Raw genomic sequence first — 19,224 nt, 5'->3', positions numbered from 1 at the left:
CTTTCTTTCTTTCTTTCTTTCTTTCTTTCTTTCTTTCTTTCTTTCTTCCTTTCTTTCTTCCTTCCTTCCTTTCTCTTCCTTCCTTTCTTCCTTCCTCTTTCTTCTCTCTTTTCTCCTCTTTCTCTTTCTTTTTTTCTTTCTCTCTCATTCTTTTTAGCCACCCTGTTCCCTAGCCTACCTTTTCTTCTTATCCTGCTCCACCCTGGCTTATCTTCTTTTTCTTTCTAGCTGTATTTCCCACTAATTTCATTCACATACTCTTGATTCTAGCCAAAATGGACTAATTATTGTTCTTTGATCTTGTCTTTCTCTCTCTTGCCTCCATCATATTTACTTCTGCTATTCACCATGCTTGGAAAAGGCTATTCTCATATCTCCCTAGTGAAATTCTTGCCTTAATAATAACCTCTGTGTGTGTGTGTGTGTGTGTGTGTCTGTGTGTACATGTATAATGTCTATATCTATAACTTTAAGGTTTGCAAAACACTTTACAAATATTATCTTTCCCCATATGTATAAGAGTGCTCCTATAACTTTCTAGTCAGAGTTTGGAAGAATCATGGAAGGCTTCATGGAAGTGGTAGCACCTGAGGTGGGCCTTGAAAAGAAAAGAATTTCAACTCTTTAGGTGGGTCTGTTATTCTAGAAGTTGTCACAGAGGCCCAAGGGCCTTATTAGTGTCCTGGGGAGACACTGAATCTCATTCTGTTATTATTATACTCTTTACTCATTGCAATCTAATCCTGAAGGTGAAGATGTAAGAGGAGACTATTCAAGGCATGGGGGAGGGAGTGAGCAAAGATATAGAGGGGGAAAGGGCAGAATTAAATAAAGGCATAATGAGAGTAGACCAATTTAGTTAGAACATTGACTACTTTTCCAGTCTTCTTACACTTTGCCTCCCTCCAGATACTCTTGGATCCAGTGACACTGGCCTCCTTGATTCATCTTCCCATTCCATAAACTCTAGTGATTAGCTATTGCCTCTAAGATCAAGTACAAAATCCTCTGTTTGGCATTTAAAGGCCTTGATAACTTGGCCCCTTCCTACCTTTCCAGTCTTCTTATACCTTACTCCCCACCGACATACTCTTTGATCCAATGACACTGTCCTGCTTTAAGTCTTTTTCAATGTGCACTTGTGAATATTTGTGTTTTAAGCATTTCTTTTGCAGTAGAGGGAATAAATAGCTGTCCTATACCTGATCTACATTATACATTGAATATTATTCTATTCCCTTTTGGAGAGACCCTAGATTGAGTTGAACTAAGCTTCAAGTGATTTTCCTCAGGGTTTTGAGCTCCAGGCTTAAAGAGCCAGAGAGCATGAGAAAAAAGCCTGACTCCTCTCTTTACAGGAGAGGTTTCCCCCAGGGCTGAGCCTATAACCTATGAACTTGAACTCAGAGCTAGGGCCCATTAGTGGGGGAAGGTATCCTCAGTCTTATGGGCTCAGAAGGCCTGTGGATACATGGAGAAAAGTAAGACTATTTACTTTGATATCTCTCCTCTTTTATCTCAAAACTTCTTGAACTCACTCTCCCTTCTCTCTTTTCTGTAGTTGCTGGTGAAGAGGTGGCTGCTCCTTGCCAAGACCAATTCCTTTACATGTACCCTTGCTTCCATTTCCTCCTATTCTCTTCATCAGACTGACCACTCCCTACCTCTAATCTTCAGTCTCTATTTTCTGATTGCATCAGTCGCCAAATCTTGTCCTTTCTACTTTCATACAAGTTCTGTTCTCTTCTTTCCATTCTCACCATTACGACCTTAGTTCTGGCCCTCATCACCTCCTATCTGGGTTATTACCTCCTTGAGGCCTTGAGGCCTCAATTCTCTCCCCTTTCCAATCTATTCTTCTACAGTTGCTGAACTGATTTCCCTAAATCACAAAAATGGCCATCACTGCCCTCCTCAGTAAACTCCAACGACTTTCTGTTACCCCCAGGATCAGCTATAAATTACTCTGTTAGACAACGAAAGCCCGCAACATGCCCTCAATCTACCTTTCCAGTCTTATAACACATTGTTGTCCTTCGTGTTCCCTATGGCCTAGTCAAACTGAAGTGTCATTTCCCATTTCCATGCCTTTGTATTAGCTGTCTCTCATGCCTGAAATACACTTTGCTAAAAATTCTTATTTTTCTTCAGGGCTGAACTTTTACTTTCTTCATGAGGCCTCAATTACTAGCGTCCATCCAAAATCACCTTGTTATCTATTTTATGTGTGTTTTGTTGTTCAGGAATTATGACATATACATGCATATATATTATATATTATATATTATATATATGTAAACTAGGATTATAGGGTCATAAATTGAGAGATAGAGGCCATCTAGTCATATATAATATGATACAATATAACATGCTATATATTATATTTATGTAACAAGGATCATAGGCTCATAAATTGGAGCTAGAGGCCATTTAGCTATATATAATATGATATATGCTATATATATTATATATATGTATAAATACACAAGGATCATAGGCTCATAGATTGGAGCTAGAGGCCATTTAGCTATCTATAACATGAAATAATATGACATATACCATATATTATACATATGTAACAAGGATCATAGGGTCTATGGTTTGGAGCTAGGGGTCATCTAATCTGCCTTTCTCATTTTACAATGAGGAGCCAAGGGCTGGGTCTATTTTGCTCCTGTCTTTGTATATCTAGCACCTAGCACAGTAGCTGAAACAAAGTTGTCACTAAATAAATGCTAGGTGGTACAGTGGATTGGGCACTTGACCTGGAATCAGGAAGACCTGAGTTCAAATCCAGCCTCAGATAGTGTCTAGCTGTGAGACCCTGGGCAAGTCACTTAACCTTGGTCTGTTTCAGTTTTCTCATCTGTAAAATGGAGATAACAATAACACCCAACCCCCAGGGTTGTTGTGAGGCTCAAATGAGATAACATTCATAAAGAGCTATCTAAATGCTAGCTATTCCTAATGGCTGATTGTTCGTTGGATGATGAATATGCTCTGTCCTTACCTTTCTCTCTCGGAAGCCTTTCCTCTCTTCAAGGTTCAGCTCAGGTTTTCTCTTTCCTATGAAACCATCTTTAATGCTTCCTGTTGTTAGTGCTCTGCTTCCGTAAAATAGCCTTTTATTGATTTATCTATGAACATATTATTTACAGAATGTGAGACCTTTGAGGGCACTTTTTTTCTTTTTTCATTTTTCTTGTTGTTTTCATTCAATCATTCCAATTGTATCTGACTCTTCATGACCCCATTTGGGGTTTCCTTGGCAAAGATATGGGAGTGGTTTGTCATTTCCTTTTCTAGCTCATTTTACAGATAAGGAAACTGAGGCAAACAGGGTTAAATGACTTGCCCAGGGTCACATAGCTAGTAAGTGTCTGAGGTCAGATTTGAACTCAGGTCTTCTTGACTCCAGGCCCTGCACTCTATCCACCGTACCACCTTGCTGCCCCCATGTTTATTTACCCAGTACCAACCATGCAATTTTTTGTCGAATTTAATTGAAGTGCTAGTAGGATTCCAAGAATGGGAGAAATGAGGGGGATTATGGTGTTGTCTCTTATCCTATCAGATTCACTCTGGAATCCCCTCAGTGAGTAAGTGAAGGGGCGTAGTGGGTTGGAGTGCACAGAGTCATCCTTATCCCCCGCCTTAATTCCTGTGGCATTTATCTATGGCACTGGTCTGATTTAGAGAGTTGCAGGGGACAGCAAAAGGAACCTACTTACCAAGTACTGAATATGTGACCTTGGATTCGTTAACACCCTGTGCCACTCCGTTGAGCCAAACAGCCTCAGAGAAAGGAGTATAAGAAACTTTTGAACAGGCAGCCAGGGAACTCAGTGGATAAAATGCTGGATATGGGGTCAGGAAAATCTTAGTTCAAATCCTGCCTCAGATACTTACTAGCAGTGTGGCTCTGACCAAGTCATTTAACCTCTCCCAGTTTCCTCATATGTAAAGTGGGGAAAACAGAAGCACCTACCTTATAGGATTGTTGTGAGGATCAGATAACATATATAAAGTACTTTGCAAAACTCAAAAGTGCTATATAAATGTTAGCAATTATTATTAGCAGGGGAACAACCTATATCTGAGTCACAGTCCCCTTTGACAAAGTGATGAAGCCTATGGGTCCCTTCTAAGAAGCATGTTTTTAAATAATTGAAGGGAATACTAAATCGCAGTTAGAGGTCAGTGAGTTCACAGACTCCCCTGAAATCTATCCATGAACACCTGAGGGGGTCCATGGACCTCCAGGTTAAGAATGCTTGCTTTAGAACGATGTCAGGAATATTCATTAACTCCCTGTGTGAACTCCATCGAGTTACTTTCCCTCTCTGGGAGTCAGTTTCCTGCTCTAAAAAAATTTTGGGGTTGCACTGGAATTTCTGTCAGATTCCCTCCAGCTGTAACAGCCTAGGGAAATCAACTTTGATTACACCCAGAAAAGAAGCAGGCCCCAAAGTAGGGAAACAATAGACCCACCCTGGGTCAAGAACGAGACCCATGCTGAAATTGCAAGGCTGAAGGCCTACCTTCCCAGCTGCCTTCTCCTCTGTCCCCAGCTAACCCTGAACTAAGCCCTGCTGCGTGCTTTGGGCTTAGGGTTTGTTATTGTGGTGGTGAAGCCTGGCCTGGCTCCCCCCCTGCAGAGCAGGAGGAGAGGGTTCCAGGGGCCGAATTCCTTTTCAAATGATATTCCCGTGGTTTGCTGAGCTGAGGCTTCACAGAGAGAACAAACAATTTGGAATTAAATGTCACTGCAAACAGACTCTGCAAATGAAGGTCTGAGTCGTCTCATTAGGGCAGGCAATGGTTTCCTCCTCCCTACCTCCCCAAGTGCCAAGCTGGACTCTCTTTGCCTTCTACAATCTCCTGTGTTTCGCAATCTTGGTATCCCAAGGCCTTCCCAAAGCCCAACCCTGCTTCCCCACCACCACCTCCGGCCAACCCTTGAATCCAGCTTTCATCACAGGCTTTTGGCTTTCCTGGGAGCAGGACGCCCTGCCCCAGAAACTAATGTTGCTGGAGTTTGCTGGAAATCCCTTCCCCCTGCCCCCTCGCTTTGAAGGGTCCAGGAAACCATTGCCACCATCTGCCTCCACCACCACAGAGCCAAGCTTCAGGATTAAGTTGCAATGTGTATGGAGCAGTGAGACTTGTTGTCTCTTCTGGGTCCCTTGAGGCCCCTGGGTCAGCTCTTGGGCCTCAATGACAGCTTCTAGGATTACAGACCCCTAAGGGCTAAGCAGCTAGGAAAAAGGGTGCCCAGAGGCAGGCCTGTTTCAATGTTCCTGATCTGACTGTAAGTAAACTATAAAGCTAAGAACAAATATTTACTCAGCATCTACTCTGCATTCAGCCCCATGCAGTGCTCAGATAGCCTGGGATGTCCAGGTACCCCATCCCAACCCCACTGCAAATACTTTCCAAATCTCCAACATCTTCACTCTCCAATCAATCAATACTTGCCTACTATGTGCTTGTCAATGAGAATACAAAGACAAAAGTGAAAATAATTCCTACCTTCAAGAAGCTTGTGTTGTCTACCTGGGAGAGACAAAATGCACAAGTGTGTGCATATATAGTGCAAAATAGATACAGAGATGTCAGGGGAGGGGGGAAGGAATTAATATCTGGGGGGATCAGGAAAGGTGGCCCTAGAGTTGAACCTTGAAGGAAACTAGGACTTCTTAAAGACAGTATTGAGGAGGCAAGGCATTTCAGGTATGAGGGAGATGAATGTCCTGTATGAGGAATAGCAAAATTCAGAGTGTGAGTAGAGGACGGTAATGGGTAATAAGGTTGTAAAGATTGGCTCCAGATTGTGAAAGGCTTTAAATGACCAAGACAGAGAAACTCCAATTCAAAATGTCCAGCAGGCAGTTAATGTGAGACTGGGAGACTAGAACTAGATATATAGATCAGAGTCATCTGTGTAGAAATGATAATTAAACTCATGTGAGTTGATGAGGTCACCAGGAGAGACAGCGTAAAGAGAGAAGGGAAGAGGGCCTAGGAGTCATAGCATGGTTGGTGACCCATCAAAGGAGACTGAGGAGTGGTCAGATAGGTAGGAGGAGAACCAAGAGAATGTCATGGAGGAGAGGTTGGTCAGCAGTGTCAAATGCTTCACAGAGGTCAAGAAGGATGAAGATTCAGGAAAGGTCATTCAATTTGGCAATTAAAGAGTGTTGGTCTTTTGGAAGGTGAAGCTAGGTGGCACAGTGGAGAGAGTACCTGGCCTCAAGTCTGAAAGACTCATCTTCCTAAATTCAAATCTGATCTCAGACACTCACTAGCTGTGTGACCCTGGGCAAGTCATTTAACTTTAGTTTCCTCAACTATAAAATGAGCTGGAGAAGGAAATGGCGAAACACTCCAGTTATCTTTGCCAAGAAAACCCCTAATGAGGTCATGAAGAACTGGACATGACTGAACAACAGTTTGGGAAGAGGGCAATTTTCTTTGAGTGAAGAGGATAGGAGTCAGGTTGTAAGAGCTTGAGAAATGAGGGAGAGGAGAGGATGTAAAGGCAATGATTATAGACAACTTTTGCAAGGAGATGAGTTGAGAAAGAGAAGGAATTATGATACCTAGTGGGGATGATAGATAGAGTCTAGACAGAGGAAGGTGGTTGTTTTTTTTAGGATGAGGGAGACTGGAGTGTGTTTGCAGATAGCGGGGGAAGCAGGTAGAAACAAGATTAAAGAGAAGGAGGAAGCTTGTGGGGGCAATGTGCTGGAGATTCATTTTACAGATGGGCAAACTGAGGCCCAGGGAGGATATGATCTAACAGGTAGTAAGTAGAGAGATAGCCTTTTTTTTTTTTAATGTATAGATAGGATAAGTCCTGGGATGATGGCACATTCTAGAGACAGCTAGTAACTCTATTTGTCTGGAAAACAGATTGTGTGAAGGAGAGTATATGTGAATTAAAGCTGAATAGGTAGTTTGGAACCAGATTTAGGGATGATGATGATTCCAGGCCTGGCACTCTATCCACCAAGCCACTTAGCTGTCTCAGATCAAGAAGATGTGAGTTCAAATATGTCCTCAGACATTTACTGGCTATGTGACCCTGGGCATTAAACAAATCTCTGCCTGCCTCACTCCCCTCATCTGTAAAATGAGGATAATGATAGCACTTACCTCCCAGGATTCTTATGAGGATAAAACAAGATAATATATGTAAAGCACTTTGCAAATCTTAAAGTACTCTATTAAAGCTAGGTATTTTTAGGTAGAACAACTTAGACAGTTAAAATACCATGTAGTCTGGGACTAGAGAGTTTTATATACTTCTAATCACCTTATCCCAGTGTATTGTTTCTGAATTTGCATATTCCCTTTTCCCTTATGAATAAACCCCAGAAACCACACTCTTGTGGTCCGGAATGTGTACAGAGTTGGTGTAAAAGGGAAAGAGAGGACAGAAGCTACAGTCAGGCAAGAAAAAAGGAAAAAAAGTATCTAAATCCCGAACAACATGCTGGCGCTTAGGGGAGGAAGGTTTAAGAAGCATTGGCTTTAGGGGTCAGTGAAGGTTCATGAAGTAGGGAAAGGAGAAAGCATTGCAGCCAAAGACAATGTCTCTGGGACTGAAGGAGTTGGAGTCCCCAGGGAAAGGAATCAATACCAGGGAGGATGGAGTACCGGATTTGGAGTTCCAAGATCTGAGTTTGAATCCTGGTTTTTCTGTTCAATACTTGTGTGACCTTGGGCAAGTCACTTCATCTCTAAAGACCTCATCTTCCTCATTTGTAAAACAAAGAAGGGTTGCTAGACGGCTTCCAAAGTCCCTTCCAGCTCTAAATCTGTGGTCTTACGATCCAGGGCTGGATTCTTCCCTGGATGGCATCACTAGGATCCTAACCAGCACTGCCAGAAAGGCAATGAGCTTAAGAACAGGGAGCCCAAGTATCAGTTCCCTGCTCCCCATCTTCAACTTCACCCCACCTAAACCCCCAACCAGGAGATCTGCACAAGAAACACCCTCCCGCAACAATCAGGTTAGGGACTATCCAGCACTCATTCATTTACATTCAGCAAACACGTATTAAATTGCCTAACTACTGTGCTCAAGGTGTGACAAGCAGTGTTGCCTAGTGGTGAGAAAGATGGTCTGGAGGCCAGGAAGACTTTGGTTAAAGTCCTGCCTCTGGCACTGTGACTTTGGGCAAGTCACTTAACCTTTTATTGATTTAGGCAACTTAGGTAATAAATTACTGGAAAGGTACAGCCTGCATTGTTCAAAGGAGTTTCCTTACAGGAAGTTCCCTATCCCATTGCTGTCACAGGGCCAATCCCTACCCCTAAGTGCTAGGCAAGCCCAAACCCTTGGGGAGCTGGAATTACATTTGGAAGTATATACATCTTCTTCTCTTCTTTACCCAATGATACAAGCTGGTTTAACTCAAGCACTGCTTTCCCCTGGCAGAGATGTGCTAGAGCTCAAGAGCCAATCATTAAATTTTCAGTGTGAGCATTTACACCATAGAAATTGGGGAAGATGATAAATTAGGGTTTGATTGATTGTTTCATTGTCTAGACCTGAGAAAGTGATAGAGAAAATATTAATAATGCAGATCAAAGTAAAAGTCTGTCGAGGGTATATTGATCTTCCACCTCCACCTCCCCAGTTAAGCTGATAATTAAATATCTACCAGCACACCCTTGGAATACAAATATGCACCAGCCCAGGTATTTTCTTGTCTTTGATGCTGAGGTCTGCTGGAGTCAGGGTTCTGTCTGACAGGTCGTTGCTTTGTCTGAACCAAGGAAGAAAATGTGTCTATTTCCTCTTCCAGTATTGAGAAGCTGAGGACCCCACCCTAATGTGCCCAGGATTTATGGGGCTGTTTTAGGGAATATGGTGCTCAGGCTTCCTGCTTCCTGTCTTTCCAAGATTTAGGACAATGAAGCTCTTTGATTTTCTTTCTTTTTTTTTTTTTTTAAAGGCAATTGGGGTTAAGTGACTTGCAAGCTCTTTGATTTTCAAGCCTTAGATGGCAGAACTGGGGGTTCTGACAGTATTTCCTCCTATAATCCTAATGATTCCCTATCTCAAGCCTGAACTCATTTAATCTATTAAAAATTTTATTTAACTCAATTTTGTTTTATTTTCAGATTTTCATTCTTTACTCCTTGATCCTCCTCCCCATTGCGAATACAAGAAAAACAAAATTGACAAACATGTATAGTCAAGCAAAACTAAATCCTGCATTGGTCATGTCTAAAAAAAAGTCTTAATCTGTACCCTGAGTCCATCACCTCTCTATCAGGAGATGGGAAACATGTTTCATCATGAGTTCTCTGGAATTGTTATTGGTCATTTTGCTGACCACAATTCCCAAGTCTTTCAAAGTTGTTTATCTTGGCAATTTTGTTGTTATTGTATAAATGGTTCTACTAGTTCTGCTCACTCTGCTCTGCTCAAAAAAGTCTTTGCAGGTTTCTCTGAAACCATGCCCTTCATCATTTCTTTTAGCACAATGGTATTAAACTTATTAGTATTAATGATAGTACCATTAGTAATGTTTTTTATTATGAACACTATATTAAATTATAATAGTTATAAATATTATTAATAATAGTTTCATAGTATTAAACTAAAGCCAATATAGGTATTGACAGGTGCAGAGAGGTCACACATCAGGTCAGTGAGAAACACCACCAATATCTGTTTATTAGCAGAGTGTTTGAGGTCAACCTCCTTGGGTCATGGAATCATAGTGCTCTTCAGAGTTCTAGTCTAATCCCCAATTAATCCCACAATTCCTTGTTTCCTTTACCTGCCTCCAGGAGAACTATAAAAGTAGCTCCTGTTCATCATGGGTTCCCTCTTCTCCCCTACTCTATACCTTAAGACCCCTCTTTATCACCCCTTCCCATTTTCTCTTCTTTTGCTCCAGTCTCTAATAAAAAGGTAAGTGTGTACTGTCCTTTTTAAGGCTAAATACCTCACTTGTCCTCTTTTTCTCTTGTCTCTATGATCATTTCCACTTTTCTTCTTTTCTTTAATATTACCTTATCCACTTGTCCCTCAACTGCCACCTATGAATGTTTAGGTCTTACCCACCCTTAAACAACTTGCCATTCCTTCAAGCAAATATCGTCTATCTTCTTCCTTGAATAGCCAAACTCCTAGAAAGAGTTATCTACCCTCACTACCACCATTTCCTCACTCATTTCTCAATCCTTTGCAGTCTGGTTTCCTATCCTGTCATTCAACTGAGACTGTTCTCTTCAATGTTACCAAAGATGTCTTTGCTTCTCAATCTAACGGCTTTTTCTTAATTCTCATTTTACTTGACCTTTCTGTAGCTTTCAACACTACTGACCAACCCCGAAACCCCTTCCCTGGATGCTCAATTTGTCCTTGGACTCCACAGGAACTAGATGGTCATATGGACACAGTGTCAGATTCGAAGTCAGGGACACATGAATTTGAGTCTTGCTTCAGACACAATAACTGGGTGATTTTGGGTGAGTCACTTCATCTCTCTCAGCCTCTGTTTCCTCAGCTGTAAAATAAAGATAGGAATAACACTTCCTTGTGGGGCTATTATGAGGATCAAAGGAGATAACACACGTAAAGTGTTTTATAGACCTTAAAGCTCTCTAGAAATGTCAGCTGTTATTATGATGACTTCCCAGGTTCTCCTACTTGCCTACTCCTTCTCAGTCTCCTTTGCTGGACCTTTATCTATATCCTGCACCCTAAGAGTGGGTATCACCCAAAGCTCTGCCTTGGATATTCTTTTCTTATTTCTCCGTACTCTTTCCCTTTGTCATGTCATCAGCTCTTATGGGTGTCATTTTCTTCTCTATGCAGATGACTCCCAGATCTGCTCATACACACAGACACACAGACTCACACCTACACACACAGACACAGACAGACACACAGCCATACATACATCTCAAAAGTCTTGGTGCAGTTTTGAGCTTTATCAGTTTTAAGCTATTAAAGCTTAAAATTGCACTGACATTTGGGACTTTCTCTCTGTATGTGTGTGTATACATATGCATGCATATATATATGTATGTGTAGACACACAATATAAATATTATATATAACATTTATTTGGGACCCCATATATACATATATATTTGGGGCATGTGTATTTTAGATATATACATATATGCACATGTGCATACATGTATACACACATATATACATGCATATACACACACATATGGTGTACCAAATATATATATATATGTATGTGTGTATTCTACCCCCATGTCCCCAAACTTAAGCACCCTTTAAAGTTCTCCATTTCTTCTGATGGTATGACCAGGCTTCCATTCCCCAAACTTTACAATTGCAGAATGATGTGTAGGGATTCCTCTTCCCTTGATACCCACATCCAGCCAGTTGTCATGTCCTAACAATTCTACCTGTACATTTCTCACATCTGTCCCCTTCTGCCAACTCACCCAGCCACCATTTTAGTTCAGCTCAGCCCTTTGTCAACTTTCACCTGGACTATTACAATGGCCTCCTAATCAGTCTCCCTGCCTCTTTCTCCCCTCTCTAATCCATCCTCTACCCAGCTACCAGATTAGAATTCCTGAAGCTCATGCTTGACCATGTTACTCCTCTAATTAAAAAGATTCAGTGGTTCGCTATTGCTTCTACAATAAAATTTTTTTTTAAAAAACAAATGAACTCCTTTGACATTTAAAGCATTTCACAATCTGGCTTCAATCTAATCCTTCTAGATTGATTTCATATTACTCTCCCTCCTTTACATACTCTAGGTTCCAGCCAAACCGGACTCCTTGCTGCTCCTCACACACAGTGTGTCATCTCCCATCTCTACCTTTGCATACACTGTTCTCCACAGCTAGAATACATTCCCTCCTCTTGCCATCTTTTGGGACAACTATTTCCCTTCAAGGCTCGGCTAATGTACCATCTCCTGAAGCAAACAGTGTATTACAATAGAAGAGATCTGGGTCTGGAGTCAAAAGACTTGGGTTTGAATCTCTGTTCTCTCACTTGATACCTATGCAACCCATTCTCTGTGCCTCAGTTTCCCCATTTGTAAAATGAGGGGTTGATGTTGACGGTTTCTAAGGTTTCTTCCAGCTTTATGGCTATGATCTTTTTGGCAGTTAGTGCTGCCTCATCCCAAACAAAATTACTTCGTCTATATTTTGTTTTTATTTATCTGGTACCTGTTCTTTCCCTCGTTAAAATATAAGCTCCTTGGGGGCAGGGACTGTCTCATTTCTGTCCTTGTATCCCCAGTGCCATCTTGTATGTTGTTGAATTAAATTGCTGTCGAATTGGATTTCTCAATCCTCTCAGGACAGGGTCAGGGAGAGATAAGATTCTCACCTCAGAGCTGACTGAGTATTCCTCTTACAATACTCCCAACTAGGCTTCATGGGCCTCTGGCCACTTATTCTTTCTTCTTGCCCATCCGCAAAGAAAGGACAAAAAAGGGAAGGTTTTCTTTCAGGTCTTTGGGCAGATGCCATCTAGGAATAAGAGCTGGCAATCAGAAAAGAGGAAGGTTTCAAAAACTCCCTCCAGGTCCCAGGCCTGCCCGGAGCAATGAGAACAGTTTGAATTGGGAGCCATAAGAAGGAGGGTTTTTTCGTCCTCCTAAAATCTGCTACTGTTTGCCTGTTGTGTGGTATGATGGATCAGAGAGACCTGGGAGCTGGAAGGGACCTAAGACGCTATCTGGTCCCAGGCCCTCCGAGCAGGAGACTGAAGCCCGGAGAAAGGGGAAATGACTTGCCCACAATCACCCAGAGAGTAATTGGCAGAGATAGGACCTGGATTAGTCCCCACTTTCTGCAAAGCTCACCCCAAGGACCACACTGCAGCAGGCTCCACCCTACCCTTAAGTTCCCATTGTTTAATGTCATCACTGGTGGGGGTTTTCCAGCAAGGGCCCCTCGGTGCTAGAGCCTGACGCCTGACGGTGGGTATCCCGAGGCCTGACGGAGGAAATGCCAGCATGTCCTAGCCTGAGGCTGGCACAGAATGAGTGGATGAGACTGGAATGTTCCCTCCGACGTCAGAAGCGGCAGGGAGGGGTGCTTCGGGCTTACCCTTACACACATCCGGAGGTATCAAGGAAGAGTTGGCCACACCCCATGTGTCCACAGGCATGTTTTTTTTCAAAGAAGAAGCTGTGTAAATACAGCCAGTGGGCCCTTGAATCATTCTGGTGGGCCTTTTGTTCTTTCTCCCTAGAGACTCAGAAATTTACATTTCTTTGTCTAGTACTGAGTTTGGTAGAGCAATGACCTCACTTTTTGTCGCCTGTGTGTGTGTGTGTGTGTGTGTGTGTGTGTGTGTGTGCTGGCTGGCAACATGTTCTTGTGTGTACTTTGTCTCCTTCACCAGACTGGGAGTTCCCTGAGGGCAGGGGCTGTGTCTCCGCCATCACAAGACCTAGATTTAGAGCTGGAAGGAAACTTAGAATTCATTCTAGATCAACCTCTGCTCAATTTATAAGCAAGGAAACTGATCCCAAGAATGACTTGCCCAGGGTCACATAGATAGTAAATGTCAGAGCTGGGATTTGAACTCAGATCTTCTTATTCCAGGAGGCAGCTGGGTGGTGCAGTGGACAGAGTACCAAGTCTGGAGTCAGGAAGACCTGAGTTCAAATCCAGCCTCAGACACTTACTAGCTGTGTGACTGTGGGCAAGTCACTCAACCTTGTTTGCCTCAGTTTCCTCATGAGTTGGAGAAGGAAATGGCAAACCACCAGTATCTTTGCCAAGAAAATCCCAAATGGGGTCACAAACAGTGGGGCACAACTGAACAACAACTTCTGACTCCAAATCCCACACTTTTCCTAGTATACCACCTTGCCTCCTTTTTTGGCAAACAATCATGTAATACACAAGTATTTATTAAGTTACTACTACGTGACAAGCACTGTGCTGGGCATTGGGATACAAGGAGTACAATAATGCCTTCTGGCAAGGAGTTTACATATGTTCACGTTTATATGTCTCCCTCTCCCTCAGGCTAGGGACAGCCTCTCCTACTTTCTCTGGATTGCCCTGCCCTTTGTAGGGAGTATTGCCTGAATGATGGGTCACCACCCCATTAACTTCAAGTTGGGGGCAGAGAGGGAGAAGGGATGAAGAGTGGGTAAGGGGAAGATCCAGGGCTCCTAAGCCTGCCATGTGCTCTCTTAGTGGGCAAAAGGAGAGCAAGCCCACCTCTGCTCTGGGCCTAAGCATATTACTCCTAAATTTGAAGAATCAGCAGCCACTCCTAGGAGATTCCAAGAAATCCGGGTGGGGTCAGTCTGTCTGTCTCTCTATGACTCTGAGTCTGAGGGGGTGGGACAGGGGGAGGAGCAGGGCCCAAGCAGCTCTAAGGTGGGTGGGGATTTTGGTGGTGGAGTAAGAACAACCCAACCCAGGGTGGTGGGCCCTGTTTGCCTCTGTTGCCAGAAGGGATAGGGATGCTTAATGTCTTGGCTTGTCAGAGTCTATTTGTATGGTTCACAGATTTTGTTTTTGCTCTTTAGCTCATTGTTCAAGGACCTTCACATTTTGGCTTTAAGCTGTCTCAGCTTAGCCATTTATCTGTGTGACCCTGCGTAAGTTACTACCCATACTCTCTGGGTCTCAGTTTCCTTAGTAAAATAAAAGGTTTCTAAACTGCCTTTCAGTTTGGAAACCCACGATCCCACCTTTTCACTTTTATCCCCTATTAACACCCCTATATGATAGCCCTACACTTGTCAAAATGGATATCATCCATTCACCAAACCCTGGTACATCCATTCTCGCGGTTCCCTAAATCTGTAATGTCCTCACTGGGTTGGCTCTGATTTTCCAAATACTATTCGTCCTTTGAGGCCCAGTTATAATCCCACCTTCTCTCTTTATGCACTCCTATTGAAGTTACTACTGATGCTTCTCAATTAACACAAAATCTCAGAGTTGAAAGGGGACCCGGACAAGGGGTCATTTAAACCTCTTTTCTCTTATTTTTGAAATTATTTTTACAAGGACTTATTATCTCTCACTTCCACTATGCTCACTCCCAAAATAAACAGCAACAAAAAAAGAGAAGAAAAATACACCCCCATAAAAATATGCCTTGTCCAGCAAAATAAGCTTCCACATTGTCCATGTCCAGAAATGTGTCCCTTTCTGCATCCTGAGTCCATCACTGCTTTGCCAGGAAGTGAGACCAGTGCTTTAGCTCTGATTTTCTGGAGTCATAGTTGATCATTGCATTGATCAGGATTCTAATTTTTTTAAAAATCTGCATGATGTTTTCTTTCTATGAATTGTTTTCTTAGTTCTGCTCAATTGTATTGGTCAGTCAATAAACATTTATTAAGTACTTACTATGTGCCAGGCACTGACCTAGGTGCTGGGAATACAAATATGAGTAAAAAGAAGCTCAAAGAGCCTCGATTCTAATGGTGGAAGAAAATATAAGAGGGAGCTAAAAAGTAGTGAGTGAGTGAGTGTGTGTGTGTGTGTGTGTGTGTGTGTTGAGGTTGGGAGTGAGGGAAGAAGAACCCATGCAAGGTCATGGTGGTGAATTCCAGAGAATAGGAGATGGCTGGTCTAGAGTCTAGACCATTTCCTAAAATGGAGGCTCCCAGTAGAACCCACTGATGAGAGGAGAATCTATAGGAGCCGAATGAGGAGGCAGCTGAGGCTTGGTGGCAAAGTCTTGAGACTGAGTATTGGTTCATAGATATCACCCCAGTTTCTCAGAGGTCATCTAAATTAATCCCTAATTAATCCCATACAGGCTTGGGATTCCTTCCCTTCTGAAGAGTCATCATCCAGCTTCTGCATGTATGCTCCTTGATAGCAGAGACTGATTTGCAAATCTATCAATTAGCAAAGTGCCTGGCACATAATAAACACTTGGTAAATGCTTGTTGACTGACTAACCAAGACCTCCAGAGGTGGGGAGTTCACTGCCTTCCAAGGGAACCCATCCTATTTTTGTAAGGCTGTAATGGTTAGGAGGGGCCATCTCCAGTCATCCCAAACTATATCTTGCCTCTGGACCCAGATGGCTCCGGAGGAGAAAGTGAGGCTGGTGGCTTTGCACAGCTCTTAAATCCAATTCACTTGCAAGTCATAGCATCACCTTCTTGATGTCATGGTCCTCTTTGAGAATGAAGAACAAACAATAACAACGATAGTTAGGAAGATTGGGCAGCTAGGTGGCGCCATAGTGCACAGAGAGCCAGGCATGGAGTCAGGAAGACTCATCTTCCTGAGTTCAAGTCTGGCCTCAGACACTCACTAACTGTATGACCCTGGGCAAGTCATTTAACCCTGTTTGCCTCACTTCAGTCATCTTTAAAATGAGCTGGAGAAGGAAATGGCAAACCACTCCAGTATCCTTTGCCAAGAAAATCCCAAATGGGGTTACGAAGAGTTGGACATGACTGAATAACAACAAAATGGTTAGGAAATGTTTTCCTTATGCTTAAGTGAAATATGCCCCTCAACAGCATACTTACCACTGGGGTGGCCTTGGATCTGTCTTTTCTCTTTAGAGGGTTAGTGGTGGGGGGCCCCTCAGTCTCTTACCCTGTAAAATGAGGGGGTTGTACACGATGACCTTTAAGATCCATTCTGGCTCTAATCACTTATTCCCCCTGCTCCCTTACCACCACCCCTTACTCCTCCTACCATATGATAAATTCCAACCTTTGTCCCTAAATCTGCCTTGTAGGGCCCCACAAAAGCCTTATTCCTCCTGGATAAGAAACTGAGGCAAACAAGGTTAAATGACTTACCCAGGGTAACACAGCTAGTTAATTTCTGAGACCAGATTTGAACTCAGGAAGATGAGTCTTCCTGACTCCAGACCTGGAGCTCTATGTACTGCACCACCTAGTTTCTTTTCACCTTCTACCTCAAACCTTTCTTGATTCCCCCTTCTCCTCAAATTACTCTCTATTTCCTTTAGAATGAAAGCTCCTTGAGGATAAGAATAGTTTCACTTTTGACTTCATATCCCCAGGGCCTAACTTGGTTCCTAGAACACAGTGGATGCTCAGTAAATGCTTATTGAATGATTAACTGACTCGCATGATGCTGGTAGTACTCCTCAGGGCACACCACAGCTTCTTACTATCTTTGATTATTTAGACAGAAGAGAGCAATGGAGAAAATATCAGTAATGCAAATTAAACTTGTAATTGTGTCGAGTGTATGTTTTTTCTTAGAGTCAGTTGTTAAATATTTACTACCAGTCACACCTTTGGTTGGGTGGATTTGCAGATCTCTGACTCCTGCCCTGGGACCTTGGACTTAGATAGGTGAGTTTTCATGAGGCCACTTAACCACTACTCAGCCATTTACAAATCTCCCTCTCCATCCTGCTTTCCCACTCCAGCTCCCTCTTCCTCTGTATACTGTTCTCCCTTACTAGAATGCAAACACTTTGAGGGCAGAGACTGTTTTGCTTGTTTGGATTTGTATGGCTGGTGCTTAGTATAGTACCTGGCACATAATACATGCTTAATAAATGCTACTTCATCAATCAATCAATCCATCAATTAATTAATCCATCTGGCCCATCATTCGAATGAAGATGAACTTCAAGCCCCCATCCACTGGCCAATTCTGCCTCCTTTTGAACATGCATACTGTATTTCAGTGAGTTCTGGTCATGGGACTTTGTTTCCCCATGGAGGCAAGCACATGCTGAGATGCTACATATATTTTTACTCTTAGCATAGAATTAATAAATAAGTATTAAATAAAGCAAATAAATAAATAAGCATTACTTAACAACCAGAGAATATAACATATAATAAACATATGAGGCACATCCTGAATAAGTGACTGTGAGGTTGTTGCCCTCTCGAATCCCAGAAGTTTCTCTCCTTTTTCCCTCTGCCTCACATAGGATTGATTGATTTATGCCTTGTAGTTCTATGAAATATATAATTCAATTCTCCTTTGATCAGGCAAAGGAGTGTAACAACCTAATTCCCACAGGATGTTCGACTCACACTTCCCTCAGGACTGGTCATCAGTTGTAGTTACAGAAACTTTAAAATTGGCTTACTCCTGGTGTAAGAATGAGGATCTGTTACAAATTGGAACTCAGGAGGATTGGTGGTTCCATATCTCAGTTGTCCGGTGACTGGTTGGGTTGTCAGACCTCACACGGCTGCTGTTAACTTTTAATGGAGCAGGGTGAATGAAATTGATGGTCAGCCCCAGTAAACATCAGCATCCCCATTTCATGTCCTTGCTACCCCTTCTCCTGACATTGACTACCACCTTCTGTGGCCCTTCTTTTCTCTCTTCCCCCGGCCAAAGCCCCCATTGTTCCTTGAAGCAGTGGGGGGCAACATCTTGGAGTTATGGGTATGAATAAAGCCAGGAATATGGCTTGACAGGAGAAAGATAATGACTTTGTCCCGCTGGGCTCAATATTTATTCCTATGCCTTTCCTATGCCTTTCTACCTCTTATTCATTTATATGAGAGACCAAAATAATTTGAAGGATTGAAAAACTGGGGGAGGGAGCTGAAACTCAGAGGGTTTTTTGAAGAAGAGCCAGCTAGATGGTAGAGTGGGTGGAGTACTGGTGCCAGAATCAGGAAGACGCAAGTTCAAATATGGCTTTGGACACTTACTAGCTATCTGACCCTAGGAAAATCACTTAACCTCTGTCTACTTGATTCCTCACAGCGCTTCTTAAACTGTGAATTGTGACCCCATATGGGGTGACAAAAAATTTGGCAACAGTAAAAGGTGAATGTGCAATGACCAAAAATTAATTAAAAATTAAAGGCATAATGAATCTGAGGTGGTTCTGCATCTCTCAACTTCATTGCAGCCTTGGTTCTGAATACAAAGCATGTGCACTTTGTACTGCACATGCTCTCAGGCCACGCAACACCAACGAAGGCTGCTGAAACTAGAAAACGGGTCTCAAGTGGAAAAAGTTTAAGAAACCCTGAAAAATGGGGAAAATAATGGCATCTACCTCCTAGGGTTGTTGTGAGGATCAAATTAGGTAAATAATTGTAAAAAAGTGCTAGAACATAGTAGGTGCTTAATAAATGCTTATTTGCACTAGTCATCATCATCCTCATCATCCATTTTTGAAAGGGCAGCCTTTCAACCAATGCTGACCTGATGCAGTTTCGAAATCAGATAGTAAGTGGGGAAGCATAAGGAATTTCTAACTCTAAGTAAGAGTGGTGATTCTCTGATAGACAC

Source organism: Vombatus ursinus, unplaced genomic scaffold, assembly GCF_900497805.2.
Source record: "Vombatus ursinus unplaced genomic scaffold, bare-nosed wombat genome assembly UNPS02014801.1, whole genome shotgun sequence".
Lineage (NCBI taxonomy): Eukaryota > Metazoa > Chordata > Mammalia > Diprotodontia > Vombatidae > Vombatus > Vombatus ursinus.
Note: the sequence above shows the minus strand (reverse complement) of the source record.